The sequence below is a fragment of the Crocodylus siamensis genome, chromosome 2 (genome assembly GCF_052110815.1).
Source record: "Crocodylus siamensis isolate JL-2025a chromosome 2, ASM5211081v1, whole genome shotgun sequence".
In the NCBI taxonomy this organism is placed as follows: Eukaryota; Metazoa; Chordata; order Crocodylia; family Crocodylidae; genus Crocodylus; species Crocodylus siamensis.
Window position 1 is genome coordinate 224,232,046 of NC_143396.1, and position 21,626 is coordinate 224,253,671.

The 21,626-nt window shown below is 43.7% G+C and overlaps 1 long non-coding RNA gene across 1 annotated transcript; it reads right to left on the bottom strand.

The window, feature by feature from the left end:
* Nucleotides 1-6,201: 6,201 nt before the first annotated feature.
* Nucleotides 6,202-20,672, bottom strand: LOC149871774 (uncharacterized). The gene is made up of 5 exons (XR_016440557.1): nt 20,472-20,672; nt 15,744-15,864; nt 14,325-14,449; nt 9,239-9,320; nt 6,202-7,188 (listed from the first exon to the last, which is right to left on the bottom strand). It is a non-coding gene; the product is annotated as an uncharacterized LOC149871774 (long non-coding RNA).
* Between the last annotated feature and the right edge of the window lie 954 nt (nt 20,673-21,626).

The window sequence follows — 21,626 nt, forward strand, 5'->3', positions numbered from 1 at the left end:
AAGTGAAACAGACTGAACTACTGGCAAGCAGCAGCTTCCTTCCATTTTATGGTTGGCATTACTGAGCCTTTCTTTCTGAGAAGGCCTTATAGTATTGTTGTTGTCTTTGTTGTTGTTACTTTTTACTACTGGTATGATGGGAGGACACAGAAACCAAGACCAGACAGTCATTTAGTGATATACACACATACAGAAGAACAGAATGCAGGCCTCTCAAAATTCACAATTGCAGGAGGTAGGAGAAGTTGGGACAGTGGATGTATCCTCATGTTACCACTTTAAGCAAGATTTATGCTGTTGCTGGGAGACCTTGTAGAGGCCTTGGATGTAATTTAGATAGCCCTCATTCTTATAACTATCTACCACAGTGCCTGCGTCAAGGGAATCCTCCCTCAGTCAGATATGGAAACTTGATCCAGTTCTTTCAGGCAGTTTAAAAGGCCAGAAGGTGAGGTTGTCCATGGTACAACCAGGGATTCCATCCAACCCTCTTGAAGCCCTGGTACTGCCCTAACCATGATTCATTCTTTCTTCAGGATAAAGTTCTAAGTCTGTGGTTTAGCTTCCATAGGATAGACCCTTCTCTCCCAAGCCTGTTCAGCCTTTCCCAACAAAACACTTGACCAAATTTATGTTCATTTTTGCCATGATTGTGTTTTTTGTATTAAATGTAAACTATAAGTGTAAATAATGTCCACAGACACACACACACACACACGTAAATATGGAGGGAGGGAAACTACTGTGTGACAACCTTAAAGTAGGTGACATTTTAAACTTAACCTCCACTTGAACTTCATCTGTTTCTGTTTGAAAATACATCCATTTCTTGGAATTTTCCTTCATACCAACATCCATTTTATCACCCCAGGAAGCCTCTTGCCCATCTTTGAGATCTTCTCTGCCTTTGTGGTTTGTTTCCTATTGCTGATATAATCATGCAAGTTAGAATGCAAAGTCTTGCTTCACTCGCTCATTCTCTCCTTCTGTCTCCTGGGGGACAGTGCAGGATTGGCACTATAATACATGTATTAATGAATAAAATGCTTTAAAATGTTGTGTGACAGGATGTTATCCACTTCCTTGGCGAAACTAATTATTCCTCGGTCTAACAAGTGAGGATGTTTTTCTTGTTATTCAGTTTAACATTTTTCCTTTAATTCAGTCTCATCTGAATTAATTCTATTTTCATATACCACACAACACAGTTTCATTACCTCCTCTGTTTACACATAAAACTTTGGTGAGGTCATTTTGTCTATTTTGAAGTAATTCTAATATAGGGGACATGGACAACTGGTGCCACCTTAGTTGAGGGGCACATGCCCCCCCAGCAAGCAGTCAGCAACTGGTGGGGCCAATCTCACTGACCGGGGGAGTTCCCCTATGGCCAATCTCACCAATTGCGCCATGGGGGTGGGAGGGAGAGGTTTCCCCTATGGCCAATTGCGCCAAGTGGGAAGTGGTCACGGCACTCCTGAAAGTGGCCGCAGCACTCCCAAAAGTAGCTGTGGTGCTCCCACACCTGGTCGGTGCTTGCGGGGGGGGCAGCAGCATGGCTTGTCAAGGGGTGCACCAGTACTCTCAGGGGGGGCCCTTGCATGCCTGTGTACCCCCTATGCGTTGCCACTGATTGTGGATTTGAATGTTGGGCTTGAATGCAATCTTACTTAGTTTGTATACACAATAAAGAAACTATGATGAAATGGGGAAATGGGGCAGACAGCTCTAATCCACTGAGCGGGTAAAAATAGGGAATATTGAGTGTGCTGAAGAAAAAACAAATAAAAAGGACTGGTCAAAAGGGAGATGGAGAGAGAGAGAAGCTCACCTGAAAAATATCAAAAGTGTGCACAGCACACACAGCTAAAAGAATTAAAGAAATTATTTTGCAAAATCTAGTTGGTCTAATAAAAGATATCACCTCTGCCATGAGTTCTGATTTCTCTTTCCTCCATACACACAGATGCACGCATGCACATACCAGCCTGGTTTTGAGGAGGTTGTTCTACTATATCTATCATGTAACACAGACTTCTCGTTAGTTAGAAAAACATTTTAACAGTGAGTCAGCCTTGAGAAAAACATGGGTTTAGTTTGCCGGGGGAGGGGATGTTTATGAACTCTAATTTTGCAGACCCAAAATAGTTAGAAAGGTACATGAGGTCTCACACTCCACAGAATATGTCCATACCAAACATGGTAGCTGAAATCTTATTTAGGGCATATTGAGCTCAGGCGTCTGTTGAATGTAAGCAGACTGAGACCAGACTTGTGGAAGGCATGTCTAGTTGCTTTATAGTGTATAAGTAAATATACCCACTGCAGTACCTTTAGCAACTCCCTTCAGTCCCTTTGGAGACCCCAAGAAGTGTCAACAAAAATCAGTGTCTATGGCTGGCCCCTAAAACAAAGGGAAGGATTCTTCTGGTGCTCTTGTCTTTTACAACCATGTAGGGCTGACTCATAATCTTGATGCTGTATCTCCTCTTGCGTGCACTAGTTTTACATTGTTCCAGTTTCATGAACTTCTCTGAATATAAACCACTCCTATTTTACACAAATATAACTGAGAGAAGAAATAGACTCTTTGGGCCAAATCCTGCTGTTAGTTATACCAATTTAAATTTAAAGTAATTCAGATGAACAGGTATATAAATGGAGACAGAATGTGACCTTTAGTTTTCAGTCTTTTTTCCAGCTCTTTAATCAGTTCAAATACCCCAAACACTCCTTGGACATAAGCTGTTGTTCTACAAGGGTGGAAGCATCACTGAAGGCATGAGCTTAGGCCTGACAGTCAGAAGATGAAGATCCCTTTTTGGCTCTGCGGTACTCTTTCTGCATGAACTTAACCCCTCTGCTCTGTTTTCCCACATGGAAAACAAGGAACAATAATACAGAACAATATTGACCTACCCATAAGAAAGTTGTTAGGTTTAGAGTCATTAGTGTTTGTAAAGCCATCAGAGTTCCACAGACGTATCATCATCAAATACTGCTTTCAGTGATCTCAGAGCTCACAGCTAGCAATAGCAAGACAAAGCTGAACAATGGAATTGTTAGGCTGAATATTGGGAAAGAAAAACCTAATGGTGAACTCTATTAGACTCGAGACTAAATTTTTTGGGGGAAAATTACAACTCCATCACTTAAGACATTTAAACAATAAATGGTGCAAAGCCCCAAACACTATTCTGTAAGCAATAAACATGACCTATTCCTTTATGATGTACTAGAGGATCTCATGCTTTATAGTCCCTATTCTATGTTTTATGCAGCTTATATCTGGACCATTTTCATTGACTTCAATGGCATTTTACCAGTATAAGTGAAAAAGCATTTGTCCCTAGGTCTTTTCCGTCTGTTAAGTTCCATGGGTTATGATTCACATAAAAAAAACAGGGGTGGTTGAAAAAAAAAGGTTGTTTTCATCCGTGTGGTGATGAAATACAGTAACTGAAAATGCTGTGGTTTTTGAGGTTGGATTTTGTGATTAAAATATTGTTGGGTTAGGGACAGGATTGGTTGGCAGCATGAGTTACAGTAAGGCATTATGCTTTTACCTCTAGATAGTTGAGTTCAAAACTGGTTTAAGATCACCAAAGCAGTAAATAATGCAGAATGATTAACAGTTTCTGAATGGGAGTCAGCCAGGAATGGAAGAACAGGGTGAGGAGTGTCAAAACTGATGCCCATTCTCTCACAGTGCTGTTTGTGGCCCCAGACTCAATAAAAGAGGGCATGCAGGTGAAGAGTTATTGGCGTACAGGGCCAAAGATTAGATTAACCAGAGCTCATGGGATCATAGGAAAGTCGGGCTAGAAAATGGACCTCACAAAGTCATCTAGTCCCGTCCCCTGTTCAAGGCAGGACTGTCCCATACTAAACCATCCCTACCAAGTGTCTGTCCAACCTGCTCCTGAAAATTTCCAGGGATGGAAATTCTGCAGCTTCTCTAGATAGCCTGTTCCAATGCTTGACCACCCTTATAGTCAGAAAATTCTTCCTAATTGCCAACCTAAATTTCCTTTGCTGCAGCTTGAGGGCATTGCTCCTAGTCCCATCCCTTACAGCCACAGAGAAAAGCCCATCATCATCCTCTCTGTAACCACCCTTCTTGCTGCAGGTCAGGATTAAGGTGTAATGGTGAGTGGTAAAGGATTAGGATAGGAATAGCAGGTTGAGCTACAAGTGGATGCTGAGGTGTACTTGTGCAAAGGTGTGGGATCAGGTCAACGTTACAGGGCCTCAGATTTTGAAAAGAAGATTTATGGCAAGTTGGTTGCCAAAGGGTTCTTGGTATTTGAAGTGCTCAGCGAGCACATTTCCCTAAAATGTGCTGCTGGTGCATTTCAGTTCCGGTTCACAAGTTACTGTGACAGACAACAGCGGAGCTGGAGGAGAAGGTCTGGCAGCCATTTTGGACTAGTATACTGGAGAGATCCTCCCCATGCCTCCTCCCCTCCAGCTTTCATTTTTAAGTGCAGCTTTTCTTAAAAGAAGATGCTCTCATCTGCCAACTTGTACAAAGCTAGGCAAGACAGTTTTAATCTGCTTCACTGCCCTCTTAACTACAAACCAAGGCACTCAACAGGAGAGTTACACCTGCACTGGGAGCCAGCCCAAGGCCTATCCCTGAACTAGTTAAGTCCTACAGAAACACTCAAATAAGCTGCAAGTAGGACATAACTGGTGTGTAGCTGTTTGGCTAGTATTTTGCTTTAGGGGGACTTTAATCCCAGATGTAGTTAATGTGGTTACTGTTAACAAAGAGCTGTAGATATATTCCTAAATTATTGGCTATTTTAGTATCTCCTAGTTATTCAAAAACAAATTTTAGCTCTTCCGTAGCATATTCTTGGATACATTCTAGTACCTCCGGGAGTTTTCAAAAGTATTTTTATATACTTATTTGTTCTACAATTTTCCATAATTTAATTGATGCCTAAAATGTCACAGAAGAGTAACCTAACTTTATCTCTGTATCGGAATAAGGTTTTTCTCCCCCCCACCCAAATATATCTCCTCCTGGGCCTTCTGAAGTTTAGCTCATACAGCAAGTTAAATAACAGTAAGTAAAGAAAAACATGCTTTGAGATTCTTTTAAGTAAAGATGTCAATGTGCCATTTAACAGGGTGGGATCAATGCCACAGTGTGGGACAGAGCACCGTTTTCTCATAAACCCTCAGTCTAATGGTACTCAACCTTTCAGAGCACTGGGCTAGATGCTTGCAACCTGGCTGCAATACAAGACATTTCTGATCTTTTGCCTCTGGTAGGGGATGCAGGGAGGGAAGAAAGAGGGGGAGGAAAGTGGCAGTCAAGATCAGAGGGAGGGGAGGAAGAGAGGAAAGGAGCTTACTTTCAGCTGCAGAAGTGACCAGTGGCATGGCACAGGGTAGCAAAGGGGATGTGCCAAGACAAGCTACTTGTCATTGATCCTCCATGCCATGGTCCCAGTTACTTCAAGGACCAGATCTGGCCCGGGGGCCTCTAGGTTGAGCACCACTGTTTTACTCAAATCACTACCCATGCTGCTATTCATATGATCTTGTCCTAGTGATAGTTACTCAGTCAGCAGTTATTAAAGAACTGCATGTATTTCTTTTTATTTAAGTCTCTAAAAGAAAAGCCTCTGCAAAGCCCAGGGCCAGCCCGTTCTGTCCTCAGGAACCTGTGGCCACAGGGAGCCCCGCAGCCAAGGGGCTGTGCTCCATTCGCGCCCCCCCCCCACCTTCTCCATGTTTAAAGGGCTAGATGCAGGCAGGGAACCCCTTCCTGGCCAAGCTTGGGAGGAGTTCCCGGCTCTGCTCCCACCCCGGCCCTGGCCCCGGTCCTGGTCCACTTCTGGGGAGGGAACCCAAGCGTTCCTAGCACATGCTGCTCCTACCTTGCACCACCCACAGCCCAGCTCAGCCCAGCCTAGCCCACGTGGGTGCAGCCTAGTCCCAACTATTTTATTTCAGTGAGTGTATATCACAATTAACCACAATTTTGATTTTTCGATGGAACAGGGGAACCCAAAAGTATATCTTGCAGGGCGGCCCAAAAAATTGTAGACCGGCCCTGCCAAAGCCCTAGAACAGTGGTCTCCAAAGTGGGGTGCGCAAGATGATCCATTGGGGTGCGGGAAGAAAATATTAGAACTTCTATTTATATTAATTTTTTTATCTCATCCTTTTTTAATTTCTATTTTTGTGTATGTTTTATAATGTACATAATATATTAGTACATGTATATACTGTATAAATAAATAAATAAATATACATATATTCAGCATGCGTGCTCAAAAATTTTTTACTGATGGGGTGCACGATCAAAAAAGTTTGGAGACCACTGCCTTAGACAATCTAGCACACCATTAATAGTATAATTATATTTCAGCAACACCAATATGATCTCTTCAGGAAGCACCCAGCCAGAGTCCCTGGTCTGGGAAGCACCCCTTCATCACTCTCTAAAACTATCTCAGATATTAATCTTTTGCAGCATGCCCAGAAGGTCACCAAATTCAGATTAGTTTTGATGAGGTGGAGCACGTTCCAGAGTCCTGGAGCTCTCGCAGAAACCACCTGGCCAACGCTCCCTTCTTTCTAACCAGAGGAATCCAGCTCAAGCATTCCTGAAGACAGCTGTGGCAGCCCGGGCCAATGAAGGACAGTCCCTGAGGAAAGCTAATCACAGCTCATTTGTAACAACCCCTTAAGCTCTATCCAGAGAGCAGTGGGCCACAACTGCAGAATGTGACACAGAAGTGCCACATGCTGCCAGCAAGATGTCCTTCTAAATAAGACTCCACACTGTGCACCAGTACTGGGCTCCAAATGGTGTAGTAGTGTAATCTGGAGATTACATCAGAGTGGATGATGCCCTATTGGAGGACAGTATTGCAAAACATGTCACATGACCAGCTCAGTGTATTAGGCTGCCAGGGTATGATTTACTAGATAAGCAAACTATTTTTTTTTTTCCACAGACCAAATCATAATTTTCCCAACTCTTTTCACGTGACAGCATTGCACAATGAGAGACACTCCATGGAAGTTTACAACCTTCTTGGGAAGCACTCAGAATTGGCCAATCTTGGATTCGGGATCCTGGACTAGAAGAACTATTGGTCTTTTCTGCTATGTCAGTTCTTACAATGGTACAGAAGCTTTGATTTCCTCTTGAGCAGCAACAGCCTTGGAATGGAAAACAAAGAAAGAGCCTGTATGAATGCTGAGCCAGCAATGTATCCCCACCCTGTCAGAAGACATGGTGTGTTAGTCAATGCCACAACCTCCACCTCCTGCTCTACCAGCCAAGCCTCAGCTCTGGTGCAGAAACAAAATAAACCAACAGAGGAAGTGTGGTTAAAAACACCCAGGACATAGAGTTCTTAACAGCCTCACTGGCTTTATGAAGTAGTGCTGTAAGGGAAGGAGGGTGAGATTAACCTGTGGGAACAGGGCGTGCTGCAGCAGGCAAGCGTTTGTACATTGCTGCTGGGCCCCACCTGGCATTGACGCACGGCATATCATCTCTGGAACAAGCTTATTCAGATGATCTTCCTGCCCACCAATTGGCTGAAGGGCACCAGGAGTCAATCCTGGCAATACATACACCCATTTTCCTTCCTGCCTCCTCTCTTCTTATCCCCAGGCCCTTCTGATCCTGATGTTTGGCATGGCATGCCTGTTACTTGCAAAGCAGCGTAGAGAAGTTTGGGTTGAAGGCTTTCTATGGCAAAATGGAGCTGGCAGTTTCTAGGTATCTGCAACATCTGTGCCAGCTGGGGTGGGAGAGAGCTCACGTTTATCATGTTTTGCTAACTAGTGTGACACTGAACTGGAAAAATTAAGATTCTGTGGAAAGTGGGCAATCACTCTGTGACAACTGTCTTATATTACAAATGGGTATAGTCACATAACCACTGGGATTTTTTCTCGTGTTTAGGGCAAACTGATCACCAAGTTTGGAAACAAAAACACATTTGTCATTAGAGGAAAATGACATGGGCTTTGTGTTTTGTTTTCTTTGTCTTAAGAGCCTGAGCAGGGAGTAGGATCAGGTGGGAATATCCTTGCAGTCTACTTCCTGTAATTTCTGGCCACACCCTCTGTTTATTCCTCGATTTTCGTGGAGACTTTAGGCATGAGAGAGAACTCAGGCCTTCTAACCATATCTTCAGTTTCTAGTCTCCTGTGCTTAACTGCGTCCATTCAGCTCAATATACCAGGGGAAGTAAGCAAAACCTTGCTTCTAGTGCTGCGTCACAACAGCATTTTCAGTGACAAACTGGCACTTGAAAGTACACTGTTGTACTCTGCCATATCACAAAGGCAGAGTCACTAGGTGCAGAGTCTAGCAATAGTTTGAGTCAAACTGGTTTGAGTCATATCATCTAAGTCACTGCAGCTTAAGTTTCATCGGACTTCTTAATGGCAAATGTCCTGCCAGGAATCTAAAAGGAAAGCAGCACACACGGGCATAATTTCTGGTGGGATATAAACATTGCTATGCATACCAGTAGGACAAGGAATGACAAGGGTGATGAAAGAGGCTCTATGGATACAAATAATTTGCTTAGGTGGAGGCCCACCAACATATAAAGCTGACCGCGCCTAAATGAAGGCAGGGTAGATTTGCACCTTATAGACCAGCTAGATCAGAGAGGTACAGCATAAGTTTTTGTGAGCCTAGCCTCACTTTATCAGCTATTGTGAAAGAACATGCACAGAGCAGTGTGTCAAATATGGACAGCCAGGAGCACAGAACTCCAGTGTGCCATAATTTGCACTGGCTCCCAGTAGCTTTCTGGGCACAACTCAAGAGGCTAGTTTTGACCTAAGCAGCCTGGCCCTTACATATCTAAGGGACAGTCTTTCCCCTTATGCCCCATCAATATCTTTAAAGTCAGCTGAGAGCAACCTCCTGCAAGCACCACCTGGCAAAACCACATCAGGTTGTTCTCAGGAATTGTCCCTCAACTCTGGAAGTCCCTCTCTCTTGAGACTCACCAGAGCCTAAGCCTGGACATCTTTTGGAAGCCTTTTCTACTTGGCAGGTGTTTAGCAAACAAAGCTAGGCTGGGATATTATTTAGTGGGGGTTTAGTGGGGGTTCTATAAACATTTTTCCTTTTTTATAAGTTATACTGTTCTCCTACTGTGAACTGCCCTGAGGCTCTGTTGGGAAGGGTGGCACATAAATCAAATAAACGAATGAATAAGCATGACTTGCTGTTCATTACCGTGGTATATGTTCACTCCAATGGGAAGTGGATGCTGTGAGTAGGAATTAGTAGATTTCCCATCGACCTTTCAGATAACAACCTAAAGACAAAGGTGAAGCACTTCACTTAAAATCCAGTGCTGAATGTCCCAATGAAATCTGCATAGGCTGGGGAAATGAGTGGGGGCATGCAGCAGAAAGACTAGTTTTAATTGACCTTAGGTTATTATTCTATCTCTGGAATCTTCTTTGTCCCTGCTGGTCCACTGAAATGATCCCAGAAAGCAGTGGCATGACAGCCAGAAGTCTCATTGATATCTGTGGCCTCCCACAGAAGGCTGCACTCTGGGTCTCTTTGGTGAACCAGGAATACCCAAGAAGATTTCAAAGAGGAAATGACTTGTGAAATGACATGTTATTTGACGTGATGACTTGTTCTGTCCCCTCGTACATGTAAGTGAATATATACAGCACACTGACTTCATATCAATTTAAATGTTAGCCTTATGATTTCAAAATCCTACTTATGGCATTCCTTACTTTTCTCTACTGTAGATATTATGCTTGGCTTTGTACTAGAGTTTAGAGGCTCTAAGCAGGATCAGAGCCCCCTCTGCGCTAAGTGCTGTACAAACACACAGGTAGACCACAAGCAAAAATGATTGGTCTAATGTGGTCTCCTTCTTTCTCAGCCACAAAACTGCAACACAGTATAGCATAATTTAACCAGAGGGGTGTCCAGGGCTGGCATAAATAGGGAATAGCAAGTCTAGATTGAAGTGCATTAGTGGAGTTGTTCTGAGGACCCCAGCCTAGAAGGGTAGGGCATAGATAGGAGTTGTCTGGAAAACTTTACCTAGCAAAGGCCTGGACATTTTATTACTGTATCCTGTCATACCTGTTTCTCATTTCTATGAGTGCTAGAATTTGCCACACATTATATTAGATAAAGCCAGCTAGCCACCATCAGCAGTTATGTCCACGTCAGGCACCAATGCTGTAGACAAATTGCTCTTCACAAGGATTTTGAACTATTGCTGTTAAGACTGACACTGACTAAATCCATGCATGCACTTAGAAAGCTGGGATCTGGATCCAGGTCTGAACTTCGTAATGAGCCTCTCTCATTGCTGTAGGATGAACCCAAGTCCCAGACCCAAACACCCCTGGACCTTGGGGAATTTTGGTGCTGAACTTTGTATCAAAGCATAAGCTGTACTTTTTTGCCTCTCCTCCAGACAAGCCCACCAAGAGTGTTTCCTCTTGAAGTTGTAAAGGGCTCTTTTCTATTTTGCTCTGTGTTCATTTGCCGAACGGCAAAAAAGGCATACTAAACAAAAAAAGCCACTCAAGCTGATTCTTGTTATTTGTGCTCCTCCAGCAAAGTGCTTGCAAGTTCAGTACAGACAGTTCAACTCAGACATGGCCTGTATCTTAGGAAGATACTTCAGAGTCTGCCTTAAGCTAGTGAGGTTTTAGATGATGTCAGTTTGGTCTCTTGAGGGTGCTGTTCTCATCAGATAGTAAGGCTGATAAGCCGTCTGTTATGCTAGGTTTAAACCTTTTATCATGTATGAGGTGGCCAAGAAAACGTTGTATTTCCTGGCACAATACTTTGACAAGGCTGTCTCTGTTTTACAGGTACTGCAGCTCCATTTCTTTACTTACTTGTCACGTGAAAGATTGCTGACTAGCTGAAAAGCCAGACATAACAAGGGTTTCAAGAACCAGCCCCTCTACAAAGTCATATTTGGTTTATTTTTCTATTCTTTTCCTGCTCCTGGTTTCTCTCTTTCCTTTTTCTTCTTGTTTTTGTTTTAAACTTTTTTACCAAGCAAATGAAACCAGGGACTGAAATACCATCTAAAACTAAGGATAGTGGAAGCATGCTTGGTGCAAACTGCCCCCCTTTCAGCCATGCCAGTCTAACAAAATGGAGACCGGCAGCACCTGCCATTAGTTAAATTTTGAAACACCTGTTGCTCTACCTGCGTGAAATTCTGTACAGCTAAGTAAAAAAGTCAAGCTGTGCCCAAGACACTTCCAACTGAATTCAGCCACAATGCATGCACATTCATCTTAGAAAGTTTGATTGACCTATAGATCTCTGGTTGGGAAAAGCTTGGGTGAAAGGTGTGTGTGTTGAGTGCTAGAAGGTTGCTAGGTGTCAATGTGAGTTAATTGTAATATTAATCTTTATTGTTGGAGCCCACAAGAGAATGAAGAAGCTGATATAATCTCCACTGCCATTTCTACAGCTGAGCAAAGTGGTCAGCAGGCATGTAAGGTTGATAAAATACCTCAGTAGGCTTCCTATGCAACCCAAAGATGTGCCTGTCAAAATGATCCACTCATGCACTGAATCCTAGATGAAGTGAGGACCTGAACACTCACTAGGTGTGTGTCTTGACCTTAATTGCTAGGAAGGGTTCAATTTCCACAAGTTTAAATCCATTTGAATTATACAGATGTTAAAAAAACAAACAAAATCAGAAGCGGCAGTGTGCATTAGTTTGACCTGGCTCCACAGTGTCTGTATAGACTGGGGACTTCAGTGGGACTTTTTGGCGCTTTTATCTAACAGCTGATTCAATCAGCTGTTAGATAAAAGTGTCAAAAAAGCCCCACTAAGGTACATGATGTATACAGATGCTGGGTGAGCTGGGTCCAGCTAGCGTGATTTCTTTTCTGGGCAGGCACTGGGCTCGGTGTGGGACCACCCCGCGTTTAAAGTGCCATTTTTGGTTTGTTTGTTTTTTTAAACGTCTGAGTGTGCTACAAGGCAGATGTAAGATTAAGAAGAAATCGTGTTATTGTACACAATTGTAGCCCACTGCTTAGTCTCTTTCCTCAGAAAACTGGGATTAAAAAGGCTGAGGACAGCAAAGAGAGGCCAGCTAGAAGTGAAACACCATTTTGCTGTCATCCTGTAACAGTTCTGACAATGGTCCCCTGAGAGATGCCATTAGGAATATCAGTCCCTGACAGCTATAACTACGGAACGGGTGAGCAGAAAAGGATCTAGCCAGCTGTGCAGCTCCTGAGGCTGGCTAGCACTGGTCAAACTGGTGAAGCTGCAGAAAAACCCTTTTGTAAGGAGTGATGCCAAAGTGGGGCAATGAAGGATGGAGAAGGGTGATTCTGGAAGCAATGGCAGAGAGAAGCAGAGCTATGTATGGCTGATACATTAGCCTGCACTGGAGAGCAGTCTTGAGGAGGCTTATGCTTCCACGGTACTGAGACTGGCCAATTAGGTGGATGGACAAGGATGTCCCTTGCCTTGTAATCAGAATGGGAACAGTTACTGGAGACTGAGTGACAGGATCAGTGGTGACACTAGCTTTTGCCCTTTTTGAGAACAGATCCTAGGCACAGCGGAGGACAGGAGAGAACCAGGGGAAATAAAGACATTGTTAGCGACGAGCAAGTGTCTGATAATTGTTTGCTAGCAGTTTGTTTCGGCCATACACAGTAGAAGTTTTGACAGAGTTGGCCAGGAAAATGTTTCATAGTATCTAGGGTCAGAAGGGACCTGAACAGATCTTCAAGTCCGACCCCCTGCCCTGGGCAGGAACGAGTGCTGGTATCGTAATACCTAGCCAGATATCTACCCAACCTCCTCTTGAAGACCCCCAAAGTAGGGAAGAGCACCACCTCCCTTGGGAGCCCATTCCAGAGCCTGGCAGCCCTAACCGTAAAAGAGCCTGGCAGCCCTAACCTTTCTTCTCCCAGCTTTAGTGCAGTGTCTGCTGTTTGTGAAACCTAAGCAGACGTGGCTACACTCTGGTGCACACTGAAAAAGATCCATGGGTCTGTTCTGCGGTTGACAACAGCAACTTAAATTAGCTTCAGAAAATGGACACTGTTTATTCTTCCTCCGTCACCAACCCCCTTCTCATAAGCAGTCACTGTAGTAAGATGACTAAGCTGGACTGGCTCCATTTAGCCTCCTGCACAAGTTTGTGATGAGGAGGAAGGGGGAGGGGGAGGCTTTTTCTCTTCAGCAGAAAGTCTTCAGCTTCCTGTCAAGTAAACTACTATACAGCAAGCCCTAAATGCACCTTAAACTTGAACTGAATTCACAGAGTACTCGTCCAAGATCCCCTGAGTGCACTTCCCTCTGTCCTTTACTGTGTGCATGCCTCCATTCACTTTCCAGTAGTGCTCAGAGTTTAACCACTTGTGGGATGCAAGGTTAAAGTTTTATCAGACTATGTGGTTTAAATGGCTAATCGTGCTGCATGTGACAATGGAGTCATGTGCTGCATGAGAAAAGCTAAGGAAAAAGCAGATAAAGGTGACCCACTAAATACACCACAGCTCACCTGAATTTTCAATCAGATTTCAATAGGGTTTTGTAAAGACTGTCAAAGACAATAAACAGCCATAGGGTAGTGGACAAAGTTTTTCATGTATTAAAAAGCAATTAAGTCCTAGGGAACAGTCATAGCTAACTACTACTCCTTGGAGCAATGAGCAGATGGGCTGTCTCAAGGATGACTAACAGAGATCAATACTATTTCATACATGGCAACTAAAGATGGCACTAGGTGAAACTTGCTGACCTCATTCAAGCATGTTTCAGCTCTGAAAACTGTCTAATGATGGGTTTTTTTTATAAAAATATGTCTCTCTGTATATATAAAGTTATATATATATCTACGATCTATCTAATGATGTTACTCTTTATTCAATACATTTGCTTCTTATATGTATTCAGAGTAATACCCACTGTTTTCAGTGACTCAAAATTCTGTCGCTTTTATTCTGGCCTAGCTCAGGCAGAGGTGGGTTCAGAGGGGGTACAGTAGTGCTGTCACATCCCCTTTTGGACTGTGCTGTGGGAATAGTATCTGGAGACCTTTTTAAGTCCACCAAGCAGGTGAGATTCCACCCAAATCCCAGTGCCCCCTCCCCTCCTCTCTCCCCCACCCACTGCTGCCTCCATTATCCCCTGCAGGCCCAGGGGAAGGGGTAGCTCCCAAGCACCCTGTCCCACTCTAGCCAGGCTGCACAGGGAGCTGTGGTAGCCGTGGGCAGGTTCCACCTTCCTGCCTGACCCCCAAGTGTTCCCCTGGGAGCAAGCTCACAGAGAAGGAACCCACCTGCAACTGCTGCCATGACTGCTGCTGTCCCTTGCTGAGCCTGGACCCTGCACAGCCCAGCTGGAAAAGCAGAGCAGCTCTTGAGCTCCTTCCACCCGCTGATCAACTAGAGATGGCAGCTGTAGCTGGAAGAAGAGGGGGAAATGGGAGAGAAGGGTATGTGCTGCTGAGCATGGAGGGAAAGGGGAGAAGTGCTAAGGTCAGGGGGTGGAGGAAGATTCTGATTTAGGGACTTCAAGAAAGATGCTGATCCTGCAGCATGGTTTGCCAGGTGGATGGGTGTGGAGGAAAGCTGATAATGAGGAAGTGCAGCCTGGGTCACTACTGTCATCCTCCCCTTTGCAAAATCCTGGATCTACCCATGAGCTTTAGCATCTCCTTTGGCCTCTTTTTCATTAAGAGCATTGCTGACTAAGGTGTGACTTCTGACTTCCAGACTGTAGGCTGAATTTGCAGGGTGGACCATTAGAAGAGCCATTTTACTTTTAAACTATGCAGGTAAAATCTGTAGTCACTGAGAGGCAATTGCCATAGTCTCTCAAGGTGCTCTCTTTAGAGGCACTTTGCAGAGCTGAAAAACTCTAAGTTATTTAGGATGGTAAAATGACAGTGCCTATTTCCAACCTGGCAATTATTCTGTTCTTTCCAGCATGGGCTAGGTCACAAGGCCACTCCTGCTTGAAGTCAACAGGAAGAGAATCAGGCCCTGAGTGGAGATTCAGAATGGTAACTGTGAAGAATTTCAGGTGGTGGAAATGGGCTCTAGGATAGCAAAATTCATGCATCTTGAATCAATGCAAAAGAATTAACACTGGCTAAAAGATAAAAATGTTCACCCAAATGAAACACCTTGATATACTAACTATGGTGAAAAATGTTGCACTACAGTTATGTTGACCATGTTTGGGACTGTATATATCTAATGTTGGCTGCCTCACATGCAGGAAGGTGTAGAAGAAGCTAAAGTGTCCACAGAAGATCAATAAAGATTATTAGGAAACTAGGTGAGATTAACTCAGATGAGAGACTACAAAGAACTAGAACTGCAATAGTCACAATTCTAAAGGAGACAGTGAAAAATGACCCTCTCCTTCTCAGATCAATTCTAAGAGACCACGTAGATGACTTGTTGAAACTAAAGGGTAATACACATAGAACAAATAAATAAAAGATTACCTCTTCACACAGTGCGTGGTCACTCTTTGGAATTGATCTGATAGGAGAGGTCACAAGGTCAAATTCTATGCCTGTTTTGGGGTGTTTTTTTTAAAAGGCTGAATAATTTTACGACCATTTTTAACAGCTATAATTTATGCAAGCTGGAATAATGATAAGGGGAGCCAAACCAACTCCCAGCTTTCAGTGTGTATATTCTTTGGAGATAAGAATAATTTTTTTTAGCCTCCAAGTACAACTGACCAGTGGTATTATGGCATTTAAGCCTGCAACCTCCATTTGGAGCTCCAGGTCTTGGTAACCTTCTGTGACGCGCCAAAAGATGCAGCTTGTGAACTATTCCAGGAAGCAGGATCTTGATAGACTGAAAAGAAAAATGAAATTCAGTAATAACAAATCTTAAGCAACATAGTATGGGGGAGAGCTGGCTAAGCAGTCACACTACAGAAAAGGGTCAGCGCTCCAGGGAATAACAAACCGAAGATAAGGCAGCAATGAGAGGCTCTGACGAAAGGTCGATGCTGTATCCAGGATAGTGCCTCTACTGGTTTTTACAGCAGAGCACAAAGCAACCTGCCAGCCTCCCCTGTAGTCAAAGGGAGGAGAATCAGGCACTAAATGAAGAAATGAGGTTAGTTTAGGGGCACTGTATTTTAAAATGTAAGCAAACTGGGAAAAAAACTGAAGGAATAGAAAATAAGAGGGCAAAGGATGTTAAAGAAGCCTGCAAAAGCAAATGCCTTTCCTGAATAAGTAAGTTAGTTTTTAAGGCTTTATTATACAAATGCTCCAAATACTAGCTTGGAGTTTGGGGCAGTCACACCCTTAGTCTAGAAACTTCTCTGACAGTCCCTGACTTGCAGGGCTGTGATTTGCCACTAGAGGCCTGGGGAGCAGGGATAGGACTGGGATCTGTAGCTGTGTTTCCCACTAGAGGGCTGGTGAGCCAGGACAGGCTTCTATCCCTGCTCTACAGGCAGGGGTGTGAGAGATACAGGAGGACTTCAACTTGTGTGGCACATCTGTGGGGAGTGCCCATACCTTAATGGAACAGGAGCTGGGTAGTGGGGATCAGAGATAATCCTGCCCTGGAGAGGCATAACAAGTGCTTATCTCCACTTTAAAGTGTTAATGTGTGGACAATCCAAGCCTTAAGAGCTCCAGGAGCTGCCTAAAAGCACCATGTAACAAGGCCAAGAGGTGCCACCAGGCCCTACCTTCAGCTCTGAGAATATTTGGGCTGGAGAAAAGATGAGAGAGAGAGTGCAAGAGAGAGAGGATACAGGTCCCTCATTGTTACGAAGGGACTTTACCAGGAGGGCAGGGTTCCATCCTTGTAAGCCAAAAAACGACAGGGCAAGAAGTTAATAGGTTTAAGCTGCAGCAAGGCAATTCAGGTTAAATATTAGGATAAATATATAAACATTAGAAGAGCTTGGGCAATGCAATGCACTGCCAAGGGAATGCTATGGCATTGTCAGCAGTGCAGACATTCAAGGTTAACACTCGCCAGCTATCTGTATTTGAGGTGATTTAGGGATAGCCAAATCAATCCTGTCATAGTTCAGAGGGATGTTTCTAGGTGACTCACTGGAAGTCCCTGCCAATCCAAATGATACGATGATAACCCTACAGACCTCCTGCCTCCCTTTCCTATCACAAGGCTCACTCCTACAACTGCCTGCTTTCAACTTATTACAAATTGCTTGGGTTCTTTCCTGTTCTGTTTCCACCCACTTTAAAGGGTTGTTATGGTAGGACTAGCAACTAAAAATGGCAAATACCTTGTTCAGCAGATCTGTTCTCCGTGCATAGCTGAATTTAAAGACAAGGAAGATTTTACTGTTAGCTCAGTCGTGCCAGTAGAGGTGGGGAAGGGAGAGCTAACATCACTAAATACAGGCTGAATTTGAGAGCTAGCTGGAAAAAAAATGGCTTAATTTGTAAAGTGATCCTATTAGATTTGTACTGTAGTCAAGAGAAAATGATCATGAAACCTGCTGGTTTTTTACAGTCCCTTTTCAGAGAGATGACATCATTAAACCATTATTATATAATTACTTGCCATCATTACTTTACCTGCAAACACGGTCTTTCACAAATATACTTGACTGAATAAATATATTGTGGTTGCAGTATATTCTCTCTGTTCAACCATTAACAGGGAAAATGTTGATGTCTGCCAAACAGGCTAACTAAAGAAATCTCTTAAAACATAACAAGAAAATGTTAACAAATGATTTTATGTGCTTTTGTTTTGCACACTCTAGCCTCTCCCCTAGGGTCTGCTGTTATTACCCTAAGTGAGGGGGTCAGCAGCCTATTAGGAGTGGTGGGCCAAATTTGCATAGTTCATTCTGAAGGTGGGGTACTGTTTCCAACCTGGCCATTACTCCCCAGACCACCAGTCCCCCTGCCACCAAATTGCTACTGCCATCCCAGCCTTGGAGGCTGGATGAAATCACTTTACAAGCCAGATCTGGCCTGCAGGCTATAGGTTGCAGCCCTAAGCCATAAGTAATGCCTAGCATTTCTCTGGCTTGAGTGCTACATCTTTGTCCTGTGAATCAACATTGGCATCTGTTCATTCATAGCATTCATAGGAAATATTTGCTGTGGTCTCATTTGGGACAGGAGAGAAACAGCCTAAATTCTATTTCAAGGCCTTCCTCTGACTCACTGTGCCATTTAGAATAAGTCACTTCATTTATCTGCTCTCAGTTTCCTCATCCGTGAAATAGATCCATTTCTATTTGCCTACCTCTTGGCTAGGGACCAAAATTACACATAAATCAGTATTAGTGAGCAGAATCTGTAACATAACAAACATTCAGTGCACATAGACTGCTTTCAAAATGGCTGAAACCAGCTTAAGATAAACCTGGATGGATGTAGTATCAGACTTAACTGATTTAAGTTAAAGCGGTTGAACTTCTCTCCCAGACCCCCTCCAGATTCAGGTTAACTCACAGTCCCCCAGCAGGTTGTGCACCTTCCCCACAAACACCCCCACACAGGGTGGGTTGGGTAGCCTTGGCCCAAGTTGTCTATTCCAGCTGAGCAGGGAGGTGTGCTCTAGCACCCCCTGGTTTCTGGCCTGGGCCATTTTAGGCATGTGGCTGCATTTCCAGAATCAAAAGTGAATGCCTGTTCATTTGTTTATCAGTTCAATCTCTGCAGTTTAGATCAACCTGCAAAGATTAAATTGATTCAGCCTCAGGCTTTTTGACTGCCTGTACTTGGCCCTTAAGATCTACTCAAACCTTTGTAAAGTATTTCCAGACCCATATATGAAACAATTATGTAAGAAGTACCAAGTATGCTTACTACCCAATCAGAACATAATGTGCCTACCTATTTCAGGGTCATCTGTTTTCAAATTGTTGTCCACTTGAGTTCCCTCTTTTTCCCCCTATGCCAGAGATACAACTTCAGCATGAGAAAAGTTTACAGCTCCATACCAATGGGCATTCCAGCCTCAGAGTATTTATGCCTCTGTTTTCTGCAGGAATGTCTAGAATATAGAAATAATCTGTTTCCACTAGTTTCAGTTGTTCTTTTCATAGCAGATCTATATCAGGTTTAAAACTGGGGAGGGAATACCTCCACCTATACAATGCCCTGAGTTTTGTGATAGTGTCTAGCTGGCAGTTACAACTGCCACAGACAATTGTAAAGCTTGGAGAATACTAAATAGTCAATGCATGGAAGTGAAATTGTTCTAAGTGGTAGTGGTGGCTGGGTGGAGTGGGAGGCATAAAATGAACCCATAAAAAGAGATTAATCTGAGACTGGAGCATAGACAATAAGAGCTCCAGGCTCATCTTTTGCATCTCAATAAAGCAGCACAGTTTTGCCTGAAACCAAGTCAGAGTGGCTATGGGACTAGTAGTAAAACCATCAAAATGAAAAAAAAGCCCACCTTGTGAAAATTAAAATGTGGAATTCAAAACATTTGCAGTATAATAAGCACAACCCAGCCCTGAGAGCTGCCCCAGCCAAATAGAAGTTCTGTTCTGCCCACGAGGAAACACAAGAAACCACATCATGCCTGGCAGCAACCGACCCATAGTCCCATTTCCTCCTTGGTTTATTGCAGAACTGTGTTCCTCGATGCCCTCGGCTATGTTTAACGTTGTGTCTGTTTCCACTATAACCCCTCAGTTCAGAGGGGGAGGTTATAAATCAAGTTGTAGTGCTGCCTGAAGGGATAAGTCACAGCACAGCAGGTATTGATTAAGGGTGTTTTCTCTCATTGGAAGTTTTCTAAGGAATAGGTATGGGCTTTGTGAAGCATAGGCCAGCTTACTGGGCCAGAGGGTCTGAGAACAAAGGATACCTTACCAGGCAGTACCATCTTCTGATGTTCTGGATGAAAGTGGCCAAAAAGTTCCAAGGCTAGTGCTATGGTTTCAGGGGCTGCCGTGTAGCCTTGGCTCTTGTCAACCCATGGCTTCTGCCTGTGCTCCTTTAGCTCCCAAAGACAAACACAGTTCTCTGAGGCATGGGAAATGTCTATTTCTAATCTCAAGATCAAACTTTGCTCTCAATTATATCTCTGTTCATCTACCTCTCCCACCTCTGCAGCAATATCCCTTTACATCTACCGGAAGCCTCACCTTTTTCCCAGACTATAATAGCTTCTTTCTAGATCTTCCCTAAAGTCCTACTGTCCAGACTCAAACGTGTGCCAAATGCTCCAGGCATTTTTCCCACTCCAAACCTTCCTCACAGCGATGCTCTGAGTCCTGAGTCACTTTTGGAGATCCGGTTTAGTATTGCTTGTAGGCCCCACCATTAGTTCAGCATTTTGTGAACACAAGGAGGTATTAGCTTGCTCCTGCCCTTTTTTAAAAAGCTTTGCATGGACCTACTCTACCGTTATTCTCCCTCTTTATCTACAGTGACCTCCTATGAGTTCTTTTACATATGCTTGCTCAGCTTTCAAGACAGCCCCCTCTGTTTACTTACCCCCAGGTAGCTCCTGGCACTGTCTATACTATGGTAGCAAGCTCAATGCCACTTTCGTAGACCAGGGATCCATTATGGTAGGAATTCGACTCGCATCGATCCTGCCCAGAAGAACTTCTAACAGGCTTCCTGATTCTGTGCCACGGTTTTCAAGTCTCATCTGGAAACATTTTTGCTGCTTCCAACAATCCTTTAACTACACTGAAAAGGGAAATAATAGCTGAAAGCAAAAAAACTCAAATATTTGTTGGATACTACTTTTAATGTTGCTTTGCTGCCTCATTGCCTATCTCCCACCCTTATAAACATTCCTACCTCGCTCTGCTCTTACTCCACCCACCACCTTCAGAAAGGTTTGGGAAGCAGGTGAGTCATGCATCACTTCCCAGCAGACACCAACTGTAATCTGTCAAGCCCCTGTGGGTGGGATAAGAGGAAGGAAAGCACTCTGAGCCAGTAACTCCTCAGTGCAAATGCCTTGCCAACAGCCCCCCATCTTGTTTGCATCAAGGAACTATGAGCTGGAGCTCTTCAGAGAGCTGCAACGGCTGCAGTTTCAGAGGAAGGCAAATCATCAAATTAAAAACCAGCACCTATTCTTTAGCAAGCCCTCTTGAGGCAATCAGACAGGGGTAAGATGTGCTTCATGTGGGAAATGCAATCAGTAAAGAGGCTGCTTCATTTTGCACTAGCTACAAGTTCTGGATGGCTTTAAAGTGGCTGGAAGTTTTTGAAGATGAAAACCATTGTAAGTCATGTCACCTTAATGTGAAAAGAATAGGAAACAAGTGAGGCTGAAAGATGGTTAATAGCCATCTTTGTAACTGCAGGCACCTGAACATTCAGTAGCAATTGCAGAATCAAGATAAGCCCCTTTGTTGTAACCCTTACAAATGAACTGCTAATCTCCTCCTCAACCATATATTTTGTTCATCTCCCTTGGACATGGAGGCATTATCTCCAGCTTGTCTGGCATGAGGTAGCAAGCCTTCATACCTGCTTCAGTCTGTTAGGACAAGACAAAATCAGAAGCAACTGAATTATTGACCAGTTCTCAACATACTGAAGACACCATGGCTCATACATCCTCGCTAACTACCTTAGCCTCGCATTCTTGCTGAAGGGGAGGAGAAATAGAACCGAATATTGCACAAG